The sequence below is a fragment of the Ochotona curzoniae genome, unplaced genomic scaffold, assembly GCF_017591425.1.
Source record: "Ochotona curzoniae isolate NIBS_2020 unplaced genomic scaffold, NIBS_Ocur_1.0 contig_1482, whole genome shotgun sequence".
Classification (NCBI taxonomy): domain Eukaryota; kingdom Metazoa; phylum Chordata; class Mammalia; order Lagomorpha; family Ochotonidae; genus Ochotona; species Ochotona curzoniae.
In genome coordinates this window covers 6,976,626-6,997,298 of record NW_024465100.1, presented here as the reverse complement: position 1 = coordinate 6,997,298, position 20,673 = coordinate 6,976,626, and the positions used below count along the sequence as shown (strand labels likewise).

Here is a 20,673-nt window from a genome sequence, read left to right as displayed (position 1 = left end):
CATTAAGCATTTTCTCATATAATTAAAATAATTTTAGCCTTGCAAACTTGTGATAATGTAGATTCATGCTTTTTATTTTTGGAAAGTACTTATTTATTGCGAATTTCTTTGCTCAAATGTTGCTGCATTTGAACAAATTACTTTTTAAGTGAGAGTCTTTATGCTGTTTACAGATTTGCATGTTGAACTTTTTCTTTAATGATTGCTTCACAAATACAAGGAGTTGAACGAAAAAATCAAAAGACCTCTTTAAAGAGTTCTATGTTGTAAAAATTGGCATTTAGATGATAAAAGGAATGCTATTTGCGTTTATGAAAATAATTGACTAGTTGTAGGTATTATTAATATTACTATATTCTTTCAGACTACTAAATGCCTGCATATGTGAAACAAAAGTATCATGAATTTGACAGTACATGGCACATATTTTTCTTTCTTTCTTTCTTCCTTCCTTTCTTTCTTTTTTTTAAAGACTTATTTCTTTTTGGAAGGCAGAGAGAAGGAAGGACAGGAAGATATTTTCCATCTGCTGGTTTACTCCCCAAATGGCTGCAGCAGCCCAGCTGGCCAATTCAAAGCCAGGAATCAGGAGCTTCTGAGTCTCCCACGTGGGTGCAGGGTCCCAAGGCTTTGGGCTGTGCTGGACTGCTTTCCCAGGTTACAAACACGGAATGGGATGGGAAGCAGGACTGCCGGGGCCCGAACCGCTGCCCACATGGGATCCTGGTGCATGCAAGGCAAGGATTTTAACCACTAGGCTACAGCACTAGGCCTGCTGCCTGCATACCTTTTGTAGGTAGTTTCCTTTATTGTCTGATGTTAAGGCTCTCTGCCATAAATATTCTTGAGCAATTAATTATTTGACTCCTTCATTCATACCTGCATTCAACACTTGTCTTTTTGGTGCTGCCTGTGTGCCTGGCACCGTGACAGTTGCAGGGCTTAGAGCTGTAAGTCAGTGAAATGCGGGCCTTGATCTCCTGGAACATAGAATGCACAGCCTCAATTCTGTGTGAGCTCCTTTTCCATGGAAGCACGAATACAGACTCAGCTTGACTTTGACAAGTCCGCTGTCTCTATTTGGATCTGGTGCAGTCCGGACAGGGCTGGGCATTCTCTGATGAATGCTCATTTGGAGGCCCATGCCATGCCTGCAGAGCCAGAGGTCTCTGTGTACCTTTGACTGACTCATCTGTGCAACGTGGAAAGGGCTGGAGAAGAAAAGCACATGGAGACATTGCTGAAAGATAGACGCATCCATGGGAAAAGCCAGACTCACGTTCGGGTAGAATGAGGAGGGTGAGCAACAGACAGGCCTGGCGGAGGCTGGCTCCTGTGTATGCAACTGCTCTCAGCCCCAGCCGCCACCCTGCCCTAATGGAGGCCAGGCTGAGCTGCACCAGGTGGTGAATAGGTGACGCAGGTGGTGAATGGAAGAATCTCACTTGGGGTTTAAAAAGGGACACATTTCAAAAAAAAAAAAAGGGGGGGGGACACATTTCTCTCTAGTGATTGCTCCAACTATGCATGTCAATTTACAGTAGTCCTTCCAATACTTTGTGGAAACCTGAATGTAAACATAAGCTTTTCCTTTTTCCTGGTGCAAAATGGAAATTCATGCATGGTTTTCTCATAGTTTGCTTTTCCCGTAAACTTACTGAAGACACTTTCTCATATGTCCTGCTGTCTCCACTTCACTGCCTCAATGGTCCCTGGGCAACCTGGCCAGAATTTCTTAATTTCTTAATTTACATGCAGTTTAGTGATTGAAACAACCTTCTTCTTCTTCTTCTTTTTTTTTTTAGCTCAGATTTACTTTTTATAAATTTTGATTTACTTTATTTAGTTGAAAAAGCAGACACAGAAATACAGAGGAAGAGGGAGAGAGATGATCTACCTCCCAGGAGATACACATTAGTAGGCAACTGGGATTGGAAGTGGGGTGGAGAGCCCGTCTCGGGTGCTCTGCCATGGGGCCCGTGCATCCCAGGTAGCATCCTAATAGCTGTACCAAATGCTCACTGCAGATTTGTTTATTTCCAGTCGAGAAGCCCACCCTTGTGTCTGATGTCTGTGCCTGCTCATACTGCACCTGAAGTGGATGGAGCTCACAGTGACAGCTTGGCAAGCTGGCATCTGATGCCTAGCCCAGCTTCCCCACTTGTAGGAGCTACAGCTTCAGTGTAGCCAAGGAGGAAGTGAATGTTCCCTCTTTATCTGTGGGTGACTGCTGGCAGTGGGTTGAACCACAGTTAACCGCCCAGGGCTGACTATCTAATCTCCCTCATCTGGTGGGTAGTAGCCTGACTGGGCTGAGTCCTCAGGAGTGCTCCATGCCCAGGGAGCCCAACTCTTAAATTTCTCTTCCCTCTATCTTTTTAACATTAAAAAAAATGTTGTTTAAGGATCAGAAAGACATAGATAAATAGATGAATGCACAGTGAACACCCTATTACTTATTTACTGGTTCACTGCCCCTATGCCCACAAGGGCTAAGATAGGGCCTGGGCAAAGCTGGGGAACTGGGAATCAAGGAGAGTTTCCTATATTAGTACTCAGAGACCAAGTAGTTGAACCACTATTGCTGCCTCCCACGGTGTGTGGTACAAGTATCTGGAGTCAGGAGCTGAAGGCAGGTTCTCTGTCCTCTTTATGAGATGTGTGATGCATCAGTCAACCTAAGCTTAGGTTTTAAGATCGGCTCCATTTTTAAAATTCAGACAGTTGTGATGGTGTTCTTAGTAATAGAGGTCATGTGTGTTGTGTTTGCCATATGCCAGGTGTGGGTTTAAGCACTTTGTACAGTATCATCATTTACAATTCCCTAACACCAACAAGGAAGATGTTACTATCTTTGTTTTCCAAAGCAACAGGTTGTGAGTGATGGCTCATATTTGCATCAGGTCATGATTTAGACAGTCAGTGATGATGCTGAACTCTAGCATTCGATGAGAAATTACTGCACATGAGCCTGGTCTTCTCAGGACCTTATGGATGGCATGGTCCTCACAGCAGCCGCATGACACTCCCATCTTGTGAGGAAGAGGGTGCAACACACTACACTGCAGGGTGCTGTTTCAGGCCCCCCTCGTGGTGGGTGGGATGTCTGCCTCAAGACCTCAGACACTTGCTGTGTTGAATCAAAACACTCACTTGGGGCTTTGGGTGAAAGCCTGATGGCTCTTATATTGCAACATCTTCTGACAGTGAAATGAATTTCAAATGGTCAAATTTCAATCTGTGAGGAGAAGTAAACACTTTTTCAAGTTCGCTATTAGGCAGACCAAGGTCTGTTTGTGTCATCCTCTCCTCAAGGGCCCTGCAGATGGAGCAGTGAGACCCCCATTACAGGGTAGAAGGGAAGTATCTGCCTCCCTTCTGGATCCGTCTGGCCTTTCGGATTCAGTCCGGTGGCTTGGCCCTTAGAAGGTTGCAAGATGAAGAGATGAGTCCTACTGTGCTCATGGGAGAAGTTGTCCAGCAGTGAGAAGTAGGCACACTGCACAGAACTGCACGCAGATTGGTTGTACCAGTGGAAAGGGAAGTTCTGTTAGTTTCTTCCCATTGCTGAAACCCCCAGGGACTTTTCCCTGGGCTTTAGTCACTTCCTTTGAAGTGGAACCAATGTGGTGCTGTTTGGAGTGATTCAGAAAGATGCTCTAGAGATTGAGTCTGAACTTTGTTTTCTTAAAATGAATTTCTGCCGAAGCAAAAGCTTTATGCAGGTGTATTAAATACAAATAAAAGCCCTCTCAGGGACACAGTGTGGCACAGCTGGTTAAGCTACCCCTTGGGCTACGCACATCTCATGATTAAAGTGCCTGGTTCAATCACTAATATTTTCCAGTCAGCTTTCTGGGAGTGCATCCTGGGAGGCAGAGGATGATGGCTGCAGTCCTTGGCTTGCTGTCACTCACGTGGGGAGTCAAGGTTGGAGTTGGGGACTTCTGGTTTCAGCTTGGCCCAGACATGAATTTATCGGCATTTAGGCAATGAACCAGCACATGGGAGATATTTCTCTCTCTCTTTCTTTCTGCCTTTCAAGTAAATAAAATTAAGTAAATGTTTTTTATGCTAATATTCTGATATTCATTCTTTCAGATGTTTTGTTCTTCTAACTTATTTTTTATCCAGGAGGACAATTTATTATCCCAACTGGGATATTTGAGATGAAATGCTGGGTTTATGTCAGACAGCAGGCATAGGCCAGGTCTTTTTCAAACAAACTGGGATGTGTAATCTCTCTACTGCATATGAATTAAATTTTTAAAAACATTTTTACCAGGTGGCAGGGAGCCAGATCGCTTAAGCTGTCACCTAACGCTACTCAGGGTGTGTATCACTAGGAAGCTGAGGTCGGAAGGAGTCAGGGCTTGTCCCTAGGCACTGTGACGTGTAATGTGAGAGCCCCAAGCAGTGTCCTGCCAACCGCCTTGGTCTGTGTGTAAAATAGAATGCCCAGCTCTCCTTCTCTCTCTGTAATATAGAATGCCTGCCTCTATATAAAATGCTACTGGGGGCTGGTACGGTGGCTTAGCAAGCTAGGTTTCAACCTACAGTGCTGGCATCCAGGCTGCTTCACTTCCAACCCACCTCCCTGTTTAGGGTCTAGAAAAGCAGTGGAGGATGGCTCTAGCACGTGGGCTCCTGCATCTATGAGGGTGATTCAGAAGAAGCCCTGGATCCTGGCTGCAGGTTGTGGATCAGCTCAGCTTGGCTGTTGTGGCTATTTCGGGAGTGAATGGTGGATGGAAGAGCATTCTCTTTCTCCTTCTCTTTATCTCTGCCTTTCCGAAATAAATAAATAAATCTTAAAAAGAAATAAAGCATAATGCCTACATCTCTCTCATCATATTAAAATGCCTGCCCCGCTTTCTGTAGAACTTAACATTGCCCGTGTGTAAAAGTACATCCACTCCTCTATGGAGCTGCGTCCCCCTAACTCCAAAACACGTGTGAGGATCCCCAGCTGCCTGGATGGCTGACAGCGACTCCCGCCTCTGGCTTTCAAGTCCTGTTTATATGTGTGCATGTTGGGGGTGCATAGCTTTTAAGGGTTCACTTGATGGCATCACAGAATCCCGCAGAAGTGGTAGCTACCGCTCCCGAGGTTATGTGCTGGAAACACAGGGGTTTCCATTTTGGGGGCCTTTTTTCTCCCTGGGATCCCTGCCCCAGGAGAAGCCGTGCTGCCAGGGATGCTCCCGTGCAGTCTGTAGATCCTCTCGGACCGCCGTGAGGAACTGGAGCCTGCCACGGGGCGGCCGGAAGCGAGCTGCCCAGCTTCCGGTCGCGGAGGCGAGGCCACCTGCGACGGTCCGCTGTGCTGGCTGTGAGGGAAACCGGGCTTGGGCCGACGGCAGACACCGGAACCTTGCCACGAGGTCCTCTTTGATGCTCTCAGGTACTGGATAGAGTAAATAAAAAGCCAAATGATGCCACAAATTGCTTTTGACAGCACCCCTCCCGTTCCCAGTTTGTGACAGACCTGCCTGTGGAAAACTCCCTCAGGATGTGCCGTACGGAGCGAGGCTAGCTCGTTAGAGAATAACCCAGGCGGAAAGAAGAGAAAATGTTCTCCTTTCGTTGTCCGTATTCCATTCCATCTCATTTTCTTTTAAAAATAAAACTGCCTTGACCCGTCCTCAGACATGCCTTGATCTGCTGCGGCGTTCGTCTCCCTGGGACAGCGCCTCAAAGGGAGAAGCTGAGGCAGGGAGCGGAGTTTGTGAATCTGTATTGAACTGAGAGGCAGAGAGATAGGGAATATGAAAGAATCTTCCATTCGCTGGTCCACATCCCCAAAGCCCCGAACAACTGAGGCGAGACCGGGCCAGAGGCTGGCCTGCCCGCACCTGCCGCGCAGGGTGCACGTTCGCAGGAAGCCGGACCCGGCTCAGCATCAGGCACTGGCGTGTGGACCACGGGCTAGCGGGGAGCCTCCTGTCTGTTGCCAGATGCTTAAGTCTTAATTCAGGTTGACATTTATGAACTGTCTTCTAGGGGAAAGTCATCTGCTCTGTGACCAAGCCTGTTTGTGTGAAAAAGACTGCCTTTCCAATATGCTATCTTACCAACTTTTGTAATATATAAGAAAAAAAAAAAACCCTTAATTTTATTGATCGAAACACAGTTTGCTTTTATCTGTGTATGCATGTACTTCAAAGAAGTTTGGGGTGAATGGAGTTAAATGACAACTTTCTTTTTGGTACTGATTTTGAAATGATGCGGTTGTTCCAAAATGCACATTTCCCTTACACAGTAAATAGGTCCCTTGTGTTGCCATTCCTGTGGGATTGATATTTTATATAGTTTCATGTCTTCTACCCACTTGTTCCTTGGATTGTTTAGCTTTTTCTTTCTAAAAAATTTATTTTTCTTTTATTTGAAAGGCAGATTGTTTATACCCCTTGTCTGTACTCTTGGGAAACAGTGGTTGTTCTACTTACTTCTTGTTGAAGTCTTTATTTGGCACAGGGTTAGCTGTGGTTATAAGAAAAATTGAATGTAGATCAGTGTAAAAATTAAAAGGAAGGGGCCCAGCGCGATGGCGTAGTGGTTAAAGTCCTCGCCTTGCATACCCGGGATCCCATATGGGTGCCGCTTCTAATCCCAGCGGCCCTGCTTCCCTGCATCCAGCTCCCTGCCTGTGGCCCGGGTAAGCAGTTGAGGATGGCCCAAAAACCTTGGGACCATGCACCCACGTGGAAGACCCGGAAGAGGCTCTTGGCTCCTGGCTTCGGATAGGCTCAGGTCCAGCCGATGCGGTCACTTGGGGAGTGAACCATCGGATGGAAGATCTTCCTCTCTGTCTCTCCTCCTCTCTGTATATCCATCTTTCAATGAAAATAAATAAATCCTTAAAAGAAAAAAATTAAAAGGAAGAATAAGTGAGGAGGAGGTTTGGTGGGAGCGAGGATGGAGTGGGAAGTATCAGTTTGCTTTCAAATCTGTAGATAAGAAATATGTGAAATTTATTCACCTTATAAGTAAAAACATTTTAATAAAAACATTTACTGGGAAAAAAAATTGAGCGGTCTGCTGACAGATCTTTGTTCATTCTAAATCGTGGCTGCTGTGAGTAGTGCTGCAATAAACATGTGAGGGCACCCATTTCTTTGATAGAATGATTTCATTTTATCTGCATATACACCCAACAGTGAGATTGCTAAATCATAGGCTAGTTGTATCTTCAGTTTTGTAAGGAAATCTCCATACTGTTTTCCAGATGGCTGTGTTAGTATGCATCCTCTGCACTAGTAAGTAAAAGTTCTCTCTTAACATTAAGAAAAAGAAAAAAAGAAAAAAAGAAAAGGAAAAACAAAAAGAAAGGCAGAGGGAGGGGGAGACAGGCAGAGATCTTGCATCTGCTGGTTCACTCCTGAAAGACCTGCCACGGGCAGAACTAGGCTAGACAAAAGGCAGAGCTTGTGCTGGGAGCTCAGAGCTTGCTGGGGTTCAGAGCTAGCTCTTTCGCAGGCATGGCAGGGACCCACGTGCTTGAGCCAGCAGTCTGTGTGACTGGTTGTTGCCAATGATATTATACCATCATTACTAAAGTGAAAACAACTCCTCTCTCCTTACTCATTTTGAGTGCTAATTTTATTTGTAGTTGGTAGTCTGTATATGTGGATTTTTTTTTGGAAGCCCCATATTTCCTCTCTGGCTTTGTCTCTAATTTTATTACAAAGCCATGCTATGTCAATTACTATGGCTTTATAATACATGTAATTATCTCAGAGGGCCAGTCACTGTTTCATCAGAATTTTCTTGATTTTCCTGTCATAGTGTGTATAGTGTGTGTGTATATATATATAGTGTGTGTATATATATGTATATATATAATCACAAATACAGCTTCCTAAGAACAATATCTATTTACTTGTGTAATCAATCCTTTTTTTAAAAAATTTCTCTGGATTATTTGTCCTTTTATTCCCCCAAAGATTCTGCACATTTTAGTTTAAATTATTTTTAAACATTTTGTGCTTTTCTGTTTCTAGTTTTATGGATCATAGCATTTTAGTTTCATTATTATTTAGCAGTGATAATTATTTATATCAGGGATAGCCATATGTATATATATACTTGTTTCAATTTATGTGCTTGAATTTTCCAAATATACACTGATACGTAATTATAAATCATGGCACTTTGTTCTCCTTTCTTACCTGTGTTTGGATTCTTTAAGGTACCTGCTTTTATTATGTATCCAGTTATTTCAGTGCTGCATTTCTTTTGCTTTCCTTCCCCTCCCCTGCCCTCCCTCATTCTTCCTCTCTTCCCTTGCCTCCCTTTCAAGTGCAGCGTTAGTTCTCATTGGATTCTAGCTCTGTGGCCTTGGGTTGCTTCCTCCCATAGGTAGGAAGTGAAGTGTAGAGGGGTAGGCAGTGACCAAGTGGGGCCTCAGACCAGGAGTCGCTGCCCTTCAAGTGCTGTCTCCTGGCTGCATAGAATGATGCTGCAGCCTGCTTCCTGCCGTGCTCACTCTCCTCACACACACACTTCTCCCACTTCCCTCCTCTTACCTGATCTCCTCTTTCCTTCCCATACCCCACTGGATATTTCATGGATATTGTTACTCTGGTTTCAAAACCTCATCCTAGAATTCTTCCTGCCGTAATAACTGTGGTGGAAATCTGCTGTTGGTCTCAAACGCATCCAGATATACCATTGGGGTGCCTGGAAATGATGGCTGTTGGACTTCTGACTTGAAGAAAGCAGGAACCACTCAGCCTTGCTTCCCTGTCAGGGGATGTGGGATGGAAACAATTTTTTTCCCCCTTTAACTCTGTATTTTTTTTCTGGATTTTTCCAAAGGCTTTCCTTCCTTCACTACTTCAAGGTTTTCTGCTGTGCCTTCCCTCCCTGCGCTTGGCTACCATACGGTCCTCAGTTGGACAGGAAACACAGCTCACTGTGAGATGCCTAAATCAAATGAATCTGGTTTCTGGAAATGTCATTATTTTAGGAGGGAGTACAGAAGGGGGGGAAGGAAAATAGTTTAGATTTTTGTGGGAAAAAATGGGAAGCAAGAGGCAAAATAGATGTTCTGTTCAGAAAAAGAGGAAACAGCTTCTCCAGAGCTTAAAGAATTGGTGTGTGTTACTTTGGATGTAATTTCCTCTTGCAGTGGGAGTATTGTATCAATTGCACTTGGAGAAAGATTAACTGTTTGAACTCAAGTCCTTGTGAGTAAAGCATGGATTTGTAATGGGTGCTTGGGATGCAGATGGATAAGGAGTGGGAAAAAATGACAGAAAAGAAAACGTTTTTACTTGGGCAAGAATTTCCTACTCTGCCTGCTATGTTTTCTTTTATCTAACAAATAATGAATGAGCTCAGACTGTGATGATGGCTGTAAGGGAGAATACAGGAAAAGTGGCAAGGTTCAGTCCTTGACAACCAACCAGGTGATCAGACAACTAAGTAATGGTCCTTGGGGGTACAGAAGAGTACCCTGGAGAGGAGCAGTAGGAATGATGTATTCTGAGCCTGGGAGTGAGTGTGAGAGCTGTTTGCTGGTTGAGTGTTTAGTACTAACTGGTTTGTGCAGGATTAGGTGAGTGGGAGAACTGAAGGAACATCTCAAGCAGAGAGTAGGGTGAGGCTCAATAGGAGTCGGAAAGCCGCCATTGGCTTGGGGCTGGGAAGCAATCGGATAGCTGTGATGAGCAGTGTGGCTGTGGCAGTGGCATGAGTGGCAGAGGCAGGCAGAGAGGCAGAGATGTGAGTTAGGGGGCAGTCGTGCCGTGAGCCCAGTGAACAGTATGGACAAACCGATTGGACAGCTAGAAACTGCCTGGAACAGTTAGTGCTTTCATAGAGCTGATGGCAAAGAACGAAGATGCACTGTGAGTAGGACTTGAGGCTCACGTGCCATTATTCAAACCAGGTGAATAGGCAGGTTTCACACTACTCTTGTCCTGTGCTGAGGGAACTGGGCTGAAATGGAGTTTTCTTCTGTTGGATGAGCCAGTTACCATTTCATTATTGTTTTCTTCACTCCCCCCCCCACCCCCAGTTGTTAGAAAGACTCCTTGTGTCTCTGTAGTTTTTAATGCACTTATGTGTTGACTTGTCTTCAGTGACCCTCTCCCTAGAGGCTCTGGTGAAAGCTGTTGCCACAATGGCATGAATTCAAGAGGCTCAAGGCCTCTGGGAGGGGACTTACTGGTGAGTTTACTTCTCATTTTTTGATTGACATAGTTTGATCATGGGGGAGAACTCAAATCTGAGAATATTTTGATGGCTTAAGATCTTGGATTAATGCTAGTAATGGGGAGCTAGTAAGTGGGAGGATATAAGGCCAGAATGGCCATTATCACATAGCCACAGGGCCACAAGCCACTCTGTCTTGGCCCTGAGTGCATGACTACTGGCAGGGTTAGACTGGATCTGGGAGAGACTTTCCTGACACATATAGTCTCTTCATGCCTCCCCAGCTCAACAACTCAGTGCTGCAAGGATGGCCACGGGCGTACTCCATGCAGATCAAGATGCACAGCAAACAAGAAGGGCATTTATTAAAACTGGACGTCTCAAAAAAAAAAACTGGACATCTCTAAATTTGCATTATGAACAAATTCCAAGGCAGAAGTACAGCATGTTTCTGGTGCCAGGTGTCTGACCACTGGTTGGTAGGTCCATATGGCCTGGGACACCTGCCTGCTGGCAATACACGTCCTTGGCTCTATAGGTAGTCTTAACATATTCCAGACAGAACAGCACCTGTATGAAATTTAAAACACATACCATAAAAATCGGCAAGGTGAGCTATGCATAAATCTGTTAGTATGGATACCATCAAGTGTGTATTACAACAATTCTTTGTTGTTGGGGATCAGGAGTATCTGACTTAGCTGTTTGGGTTCTAGGTTGAATCCTGTTCTTTGGACCATGTCTTGTTTTCTACCCCGATGGTTTCCAATGTGTGGAAATAACTCCTACAACATTTCTTCTGGGTTCTTTCTGTTTGCTTTTATTAGCAAAACTCAAGTGTGTTTATCTGGTGGCTTCAGTGTTCTGAGTTTTCTTGTCCTATATTACCCACTCTCACCTCACTACAACAGAATGACATGAACTCACACAACAAGTATTATAATAATGAAGGCTAACTTTGAGAAATGTGACAGCTTCCACATGAAGGAATTTATTGCAAATATTTTTTAGTGTATGATGTAGGCACTATTTTATTGCTGTTTTTCAGTTAAGAAAACCGAGTCTTAGGAAGGTTATCAAATGTGGTCAAAGTCTCATATGTAGTAAAAGACAGGCTGGCATTGCATTTCAGAATCACCTGCCTTTGAAAGCTCTTAGTCATGAACTATGAGCCTACCAGTATATTTATGAGTGAGTCATATTTGAGCTAGAAAGAGTACAGATAGATGTCAATTTAAAATTGTTCAGAAGTTGTTGCACAAATTGCTGTCAGTAAGAATTCTCTACACACCAGAGAGTTAGGCCAACAATTTATAAGAAATAAAAATTTTCTTCCAAGTTAATAATAAAAAAGCACTGATTAAGACTTTGGGAAGATATAAGCATTGAAAACAATATGATTTAATAAAGCTTGGAATTTGCTCATAGTAACTACTTCAAGGCTTTTTAGGAATCCAAATATCAAATTATTTTTATAATTTTTTTTTATTTCTGTTATGCTCCTACTTGGTTGGCACACCAAATATAAACATAATCTGCTTTTTGGTTAATCCAGCAGTGACTGAAGTGATTTATATTTAGCAGTAAGAGCAGTAGCAATTGAAAGTCATATCCAATTTCCCACAACACTGACAATGCACTCATTAAAAAAGTCTTTTCTGACAATTGTGAGAATCTCAAAACCATGCACGTGTTCATGCACAAAAGAAGACATTGTTTTGTTGCCAAGGATTGCACGGCAGCCAGGCTGCTCTGTCCAGGGTTGACTGAGAAGCCTCGTCTTGCTGTAAAAACGTGTTAGCTCTAGAAATATTAGGTTTTAATAACTTAAAAATGAATTCGGAAGATAGTTAGCAGGGGTCCCTTGTCAACAAACAAAAATCAAAGTCTTTGAAAGATTTGCTATTCATTTGTCAGAACTCAAGGATGGTCCTACGTTTCCATCAGTTCACATCCCTTCTGAGGAGCCTCTGGGTCCAGTGTCCTGGCCAAGAGGGATCCCCAAAAAGAAGCCAGGAAGGGAGATTTCACAGGCTGGTTAGCAGATAGCATTAACTTAGAGGAGCAAACGGACCTGACTGACATACACCCTTTACCTTTAGAAAATTGCCTTAAGGGTTTATGGAGAATTTCACCAATTCATCTTGATTTTGAGGTCAGTGTCCCCAAGTCTGAGTAGATAGGTGGTGGGATGGGGTGGTTTGCCAGCATCTTTTTTTTTTTTCTGTAGCACCAGTGAAAGCAAGTGCCTTGCTCACTGAACATCTGCTATTGCCTAACCCTCTTAAAGGTCACCCTCCTCATTTTTGCATACAGAGATAAAAATCTAAATTTCTGAGTCTGGCGAAAGCCTTCAATATTGGGTCCCTGCCTACTTTCTGAATTGAATCTCTTGTGTAAACTATGCAAATTGATTGGCCATGTGTACTCCACTTATGGATCCTGCCAAGTACTGGTGGCTCTGCTAATACATCCTGCTTAGAGTTTCCCAGATCTGGAATTTAATCAACCAGAAAATTGCCAAATAATAAATAATTTTGTGTTTTGGCAGAGCAGGCCATCAGGAGATACTACCATTCTCTAAAATGCCTTCTATGTTAACCTCGGGAAGTAGAAAGAGTGGTGTAATTTCAGAATAAAGAACACTAATGAAAACTGACTGTGAAAATCTCATTCATTGCCTGCATTTTCTTCACTAGGTCAAAGAATATTGAAAGAATACTGCTTGATCACCTCTGGCCACATGTATTTGGGGGCCTGTGCCTTCACACATATGTCAAGAATGCCCTATGTTCCTCATGTTGCTAGCATGTTTCCAGCCTGAATCAGTACTTTTAGTGTGTTAACTTCAGGAAGGGTTCCATCTCCCATGACCTGTGGTTTTGTTTCCCACCCATCTCTCCAGGCATCTTTTTCAGTGATGCTAGCTGTACGGGCGAGCTTGCCTACCACTTTCTCTTGCTTGAAGACCACGGCATTCTTGAGGATAACAGGGACCACACCCGTCCCCTTACAGTCCCAGAGCTTCGCCCTGACTCTCTGCCATGCAGTGAGTGCATCATAAATGTGTGATAGATGAGTGAGTGAATGAGTAAGTGATTGCCTAGGTACCCTTCAGGTCCTTTGTCTGCATTGTGTACGTCTTCTGTGACCCACAGTTTCAAGTACATGGGATTTATTCAAACAAACACAAACACTCATTGAATTGAATTAATTTATGGGTTCTGACCTCATCAGTTCTATTTTTCTTTGCCGAGGAAAACTAATTATGCTCTCCATTATCAGAGTGTCTGAGAGCAGTGTGCAGCTGCCGTCTGGAATATTTCCCATGGGTTATAATACTCCTCTCAGCTTTTTGGGTCAGCCTGAGTTTTCTTTAGTCCCTTTGTTTTGGGTTACCATATTGATGATTGTATTTTGGTTTGTTTTTATGGGAAAAGGAATAGAAGGCCTTCTTTGAAGTGAGTATGCAGGAGCCTCAGCATTTTCTGAAGTCTGATCTTTCTAAATCCACAGAGCTTATAGTGACTAGGTTTTGATTATTGTCATTCCTTTCAAAAACACACTTAAAAATTTTGTTCTTGCCTTAAAAAATTGTTTTAAAGCAATGTATCCAGAAAGCATAGGCACAGTTTCTAAAACTTAGGGACTCTCTGAATGCTGTCATTTGGGGATGTGATGTCCCTGTGGAATAGGAATCCTGGGCCCAGCCATATCCCAGCTCACAGGATGGTCAGGATGAAATATTTTATTAGCCCTGGCTTGGGATCCCATGGGGACCTGCCTCTGGGTTTTCTCATGCATGTGCCCGTGTCCCTGGGGAATGCAGAGAGCTCAGACTCTAAAGTCCACAGAGGGTGTACTCATGGGCCCATTCCTTGAGAGAAGTGTTGGCTGTTCTTGAAATTTTTCCTTCTCTTGACTCCCCCAATGTCCTCTTTGATTATGAAACCAGTGCACATGGAGTCAGAGTAACATCTCAGTTACTGATGAGCACTTCCTGGGCACTTTTGTCCTTATGCAGCCAACTTAGCATTGTTTCGTAATGACCTGGTTTGTCCCTCATCTTGTAAATGAGGAAAGTTGAAGCTTACGCTGAATGGTATCACCAGAGCCACAGAGTTGGGGCATCAAAGCTGAGTGACCCCAGAATCTCTTTTCTTGTCATGACGTCCTACTTGTTCCCTTGTCAGGAAATCTGGTTCACAGCTGTGTTTCATGCTGCTTGTTAAGAAGTACTTAACTCATGAGATGGGTTTGAGAACTAAGTGGAGTACTGTATGTGAGAAGATTTGGCGTAGTGGTTTCTGAGGGGTATGAACTGAGCATTTCTGTTCATTTCTCCTTCTTTCCCCCCTCGGGTCCTTCTCTCTCCACACCCAATCCCATTCTCCAACTTCAGACATCTCCTAGTGGTCCATCTGTTCTCTTATCCGTCTTCCATGCAGGTGTTGTCAGCTCTGTTGAGATGGGTATAAAGAATGTGACTGTGACTTAGTCCTTGATTATGGTGAGATTAAAAAAAATACAGGGAACTCTGTCTTGGAACCTTACGATGTAGTACATTGGGGTGATCTGAGGAAGAAAAAAAGGCAGTTTGAGAGGAGACAGCTTGACAGAAGGAGACATTGCCAAGGATTTGCAGGGTAGGGGAACTTGGGAGAAGGAAGCAGTGGGCCAATCATGCAAAATGTCAGAGCCATAACAGCAAGTAAGAAATGGGAAAGGATCATGCGATTTAAGTTGTTTGGGTACCTTAGAAGGCCTTGGGGAATGCAGCAAAGGTTATTAGCCTAGCAGGATGATAACAGAGTTTATCTTAAATGGGAATGTGTTTGAAGGAATTTTCCTTATGGGCAGAAATTAAGAATCTAGCTGAAAAGGAGGGCTTGAAGATGTCAGAAGGCCAGAATAACTGATTGATGTAAGTATATGTCAGCTTTTAACAGTGCCTAAGAATATAATATCAAGATCATGGGGAGAAAACTAGTATTTTTCTATATATGATTGTATTTTTTTTATATTTAGAGTTTAACTCCTTATTTATATATTTGGAAAGTCAGATTTACAGAAAGGAGAGATAGAGAGAAACATCCGTTATATACTCGCTCATTCACCCCCCCAAGTGGCTGTAGTGGCCAGAGTTGAGCCAGTCTGAAGTCAGGAACTAGGAGCTGCTTCTAGTTCTCCCACATGGGTGCAGGGTCCTAAGGCTTTGGGCTGTCATCCAGTGCTTTTCCAGGGCATAAACAGGGAACTGCATGGGAGGTGGAGCAGCTGGAACATGAACTGGTGCCCATATGTGATCCTTGCATTTGAAGGGGGGAGATTAGTTAAATGAACTAATGTTCATTTAGTAGTTAAATGAAATTGTGCTCGGCCTTCAATTTTAGTTATTTTATCTTTTTATGTTTTCTAGATTTTTCTATAGCAAGCATTTATTTTTCATTTTTAATAGTTTTTCAGATCAATCAGACTTAATGATAAAATAGTGCAAGTTCATTACACTAAAAAGGCATGGAAATATATAAGATGAAAGGAGTTCCTATAAGCCCTAACATCCTGATTCTATTTTTTTTTGAAAGGAACTCCTGCCAGAATTTTCTTAGTAGCTCTTCAGTAGTTTTTTGGTGGACAATATTATTTCAAGTCAGAACACAAGGGCTGGTGTAGTGTGGTAGGTATGATGCCTTTTAGGATGGCTACAGCTTGTATTGGAGTGCCTGGGTTAGGATCATGGCTCTGCTTGCCATTCTAGCTCCCTGCTAACGTGCAACAGGTGATGTCTCAAGTACTTGGCTCCCTATTGCCAGCATGGGAGACTTGATTGAATTGCTAGATCTTGGCTTAGGTGTGGCCCAGCTCAGGCATTTGAGAAGTGAATGGTGGGTGGAAGATCTGTCTCTTTGCCTTTTAAATATAAATTAAAAAGTAAATGCAATTTGGAACATTAGTGAAATCACAGAAAAAGAAGTTAAAGTAGGTTAAATGTTGAGAAGAGTAATTACAAGAGTAACGTACCACTTGAAAGATTAGTAAGATGAGAAGAGTAGATTCTAATAGACCTAAGTTTGTAAGGATAAAGATTGCAGGAGAGGAGACAATAACAGGCCTAAGACATCAGCATTAGTAGAGATGAAAAGCAGATGGCCCTATGATATCTGACTAAGAGAGTACAGAAATCTAAAATGTACGTGTTTGCAGTAGGGGAAGGGAACAGGAAGGAAGTTGCTTCACATTATAGAATTCATGAAAGGCTTTGGACTCAAGTGAAAGTGTCGACCACATTTAAAAAAAAAAAAAAGGGAAAACTGGTTGGAAGTATGCCAGGTCTCTCCTTGCCCACAAATTCAAGGACGCAGAGATGGTGGACTTGGGACCTTAGCCTAGAACAGGAAAATAAAGTGAAAAGGCTGTGTACTCAGTAGTGAAGCTGCAGCTCCCTTTTCACTTAGCTTCTAGGGCGTTAACTATAAGGCTTAACCCTTACATAGAAATTGTTGTACTCCTTTCTGGGGAAACTTACTACCCCTAGACAAGAGTCTATGGATATTGACACTTGGGATTCATAGTGACTTGGCTGGGAGCTGTCACTGAGCATCAGAGGAAAGCTAATCGTCACATAAACACAAACAACTTTCAAAGGGCTTTGTTCTCCATTGTTAAATGTCAGTGCACAGCTACGGATCGATCAGAAATATTTCTAGGAAGCCTTTGACCTGAAAGACAGCCCCTGCAGTGCAGAGAATAGAAGAAAACACAACAAATGGTATAGTTCTGATCCTTCCTTCCAAAGGAAATATATTGCATTCACAAAAAATAGGAAGCTGTGAAAATGGAATTCAGAAGGGTTTTGTTTTTTTCCCTTAAAAAGGTGATAGTGGAAATTGGAGTCAGTAGATACATTTTCAAAATATTGCTTAGGAAAACACGCCCCAAAAAAGGAAGAATGAAAAATAAAGAGGTGAAAAATGAGAAAAAGTTGAGATATTTGGATAAGTGGAATTCCAGAGAGAGATACAGGAAAGGGAGGACAGAGATTGTAAAGACATGCTGTTTGTGGACCCGAGTCTGTTTCCTGGTTGCAAGGGACTGCAGTGTCCAGTGCCCTGAGAGCAGAGAGAGATGTCCAAGGCACTGAAATCTCAGAGCCCCTAAGTTACAGTCTCAACAAGTTGAGGGCCGGCATGGTGATGCACACATTAAGCTTCTACCTATGATGCCAGCATGCCGTATGAGTACCTGTTGGAGCCCCATCTGCTCTGCTTCTGATCCCACTCCCAGTTGGTGTGCCTGGGAAGGCAACTCAAGTGCTTAGGTCCTTGTCACCTGTCTGAGAGACCCAGATGAAGCTCTGGATGCCTGGCTTTAGCCCAGCTCAGCCTTTTGGCAGTGTGTGTGTGTAACATTAGGGGACAGGACCCTGAAATGGTGTCCCTCTCCCTCCCTCCTCACCTCTGTCATTCCTCTTTTTAAATAAAGAAAATAGTAATCCCTTAACACAGCAGAAGAAACTAGATTAGAGGCTACTCCAGAGTGACATTCTAAGCTACCAAGAAAAAAAAAGCCTTCTTGTCTTTTGGAGAGCATCTCCAGTCTCTAGAAAAGTATGTGAGACACATCAGGTGCCCAGTAATTGGATATTTACACATTATGAGTTCAGAGAGTTAAAACAATGTGTAGTACACTGCTTTTTATAGGAACTTTTGCTACGTAGGAGCAGGGTCATAGACCCCGGAGCTGAGACTGGGACAGTCTTATAACCATACTGTGTTTACTTCTGAACTTGCTGGTGTCTGAGACCAATGCCGTACCGAATGGGCCAAATTAGTTCTCATTATGTGATAAGCAGAGGTATTGATTGCATTTTATGTAATTAGCAAAATATTTTCTAACACTAAATTTGTGGAGATTAAAATGCAGATCCCATTTACTGGAAATTGGATGTTCTTGATGTAACTGCCTTTTTTTTTTTAATTGGCCTGCAGTAAAGTACAGCTTTGTAGAGTAACTCGATGGTGACTTTTCTATAGGATGGTTCATTCATTCAGAGACTTTTGATCTATCACATAGGGGATAGTTCCACAAATTGTTTTCACATCCAACATGACCACAAGGACTCTAACCTTATGTTTCCCAATGTATTTCCACCAGATATTGTCCAAAGATACTCTATTAATAGTTTCAAAGTAGATTCAAGATGTACATTGAAAGCACGTGTTGTTTCTTTGAATTATTAGCCAGCTAGATAGAAATGTATGTACTTATTACCCCGAGTTAGTACTCACTGGACACCTTTGCTTTTCCTTGACAATAGACTGAAACATTTCTGTTTATCTAGTTATATGCAATCTTGTTCATCTCTGAACATCTGGTACATCATAGTCTTAAATTTTCAGGCTTTGCTTAGCTCATTAATGCACTAAAAGAGAAAAAAATTGCATATCATCCTGTTTCTTTCTCTTTTGCCAATTGTTTCATTATTCATTCTTTGTCAAATAACTTGACTCTGTCTGCACTGTCAGTGCTTTCAGTTAAAGGGACATCATGTGCACTTGTGTTTGCTTCTTGAAGCCTGCGTATCTGCTTAACTGTTGCTGTTCTGTCTCTGAATACCTCTGTGCTTTTGTCTCATGCTGGGGTCAGTGATATTCACAAAACGATTCCAAATTAAGCACGTGTGGAGAGAATGGAGCAATGAGGTGAGGGATAATGGATGGATGAGATGAACATGCCTGTCTGTTTTCCCAGGATGCTGGTGGTCAGCTTAACTGATGCACTTGATCCAGACAATAACTTTATTCATGTGTCTGAGATTTTTATGGAGTGGAGGTTTAAAAATAGTGACTAATAGATGATGCAGATCTCTGACTTGCTTGTGATTTAATTTGATGTAGAGAAAGAGTATAAATGTTGTACCTCCTAGGAAAAAATTCAGCTAGCACATCCCTTCTTTATCCCAAATACCCACTGCTTTAACCGCACCTTTAATGGGACCTGGATGACATCATTTAAAGGTTGTTGACAACCTAAAATGCTGGTATTCTGTGCCCGAATAAAGAGAGTCCCATATGTTGTAGACAAGCAGGTGGCACAGTTAATATTCTGTAAAGAAAATTGAAATTCCCTGACTTGATGTTTATGCAGAATTTCATCTTGTGAAATGGGTCATAGTGCAAAGCCAAAAATTTTCTCACAAAATAATTTTTAGTCTCACTCCAACCAATATCAGGAGTGTGTGCCATGAATCATGAGCTCCATGACAATGGTATAGAAGAATTTCCATGGTATAGAAGACAAATGCTACTGTTAGGTCCTGTAGTTAACAGGCAGTGGATCTGGAGTGAGTCTCTGAGGCTGGACTCTAGGGCTTGACCCCATAAACTATACCACTTCCTTAATTGTCTTTCTGCTCATTCAGTCAGTTTTGTAGCTCAGAAAGATCTGTGCAACTTGAAAAAATATGTGATGCTTTTCTTCTTTTCCATTTGCTTTGTTCCTCTTTCATGAAAATGACCTCAAGTAATTTGCCATTACACTAATTGGGAAAGTGTGTTTCCAAATGGAGTTCTGATGTCTAAGAATGTAAAATGTCTGGCCTCCCCCAGTGCTGTTTCGGCTTATACAGTGCTGTGATTGGATAAGGCTTCCCTGCTGCACCCTGCCCTGCTGTGTGAACTTGTGGAGAAGCAAGTTGATTATAAAACAGCATCTTGCAGTTTGGAGTATCTGCCACTTGGGCAAGTGTCTGAAAACCAGGACAGTTCTGGAGTTCACATGTGGTCTGGTACCTTTCATCTGGAATCTTTCATGGTTCCCAATGTGAGTGCCCACTTTTCGCAGAGCAGATACACCTGCCCTGTCTTTATATTCCTACCCAAACCCTTCAACATGATTCGTTACTGCCTGCAAACCCGAATGTTGTGCTTCAGACCACTGAAAACATACTCCCTAAATTTAGTCTGTGAGAACATGTTCTAAAGTTCATGGAAAATTCATTTTATGAAGAGAATATGCATGGATTGAAAATTCCTCCATATACCTTTTGAAATGCCTTTGCATAACTACTTTACTCTTGGAGTGATAGTATTAATAGATCAACACAAAAATAATTTTACTCATGCAGATAAAAATATATAATAGGATTTTTTTGTCTTTTAAAGCCCTTTATCCTCCCACGAAATGAAAGATCCACCTAGATATAATGATAAATGATTATGAATCATTCCAATCTGTAGGATTTAATAGGGGCAAATTTCTCAGTATGTACAGAAATTGCTCAATAACAATTTGTTGATTGATTGAATTTTGGTCTCCTGGAGCTCTGTCACTCTCATGTACCAAAAAGTAAACGGTTGCCTCTCAAAGGATGATATCGCACTGTTTCTAGCTATACTTACCAATAAGCACGGGATGAAAGCCTTTCCGAAAAATTTGTATCTTGAATTTAAATAATCATGTGTTCTTGCCAAAATAAGTCATAAGTCTTTATATATTTGTGTAGACATTTTT

General features: G+C 42.5%; 1 protein-coding gene across 1 annotated transcript in view; it reads left to right on the top strand.

Moving 5' to 3' along the window:
- The window catches only part of ST8SIA1 (ST8 alpha-N-acetyl-neuraminide alpha-2,8-sialyltransferase 1), a 118,616-nt gene that overhangs the window by 9,663 nt on the left and 88,280 nt on the right, over positions 1–20,673 (top strand). The window lies entirely within an intron of this gene.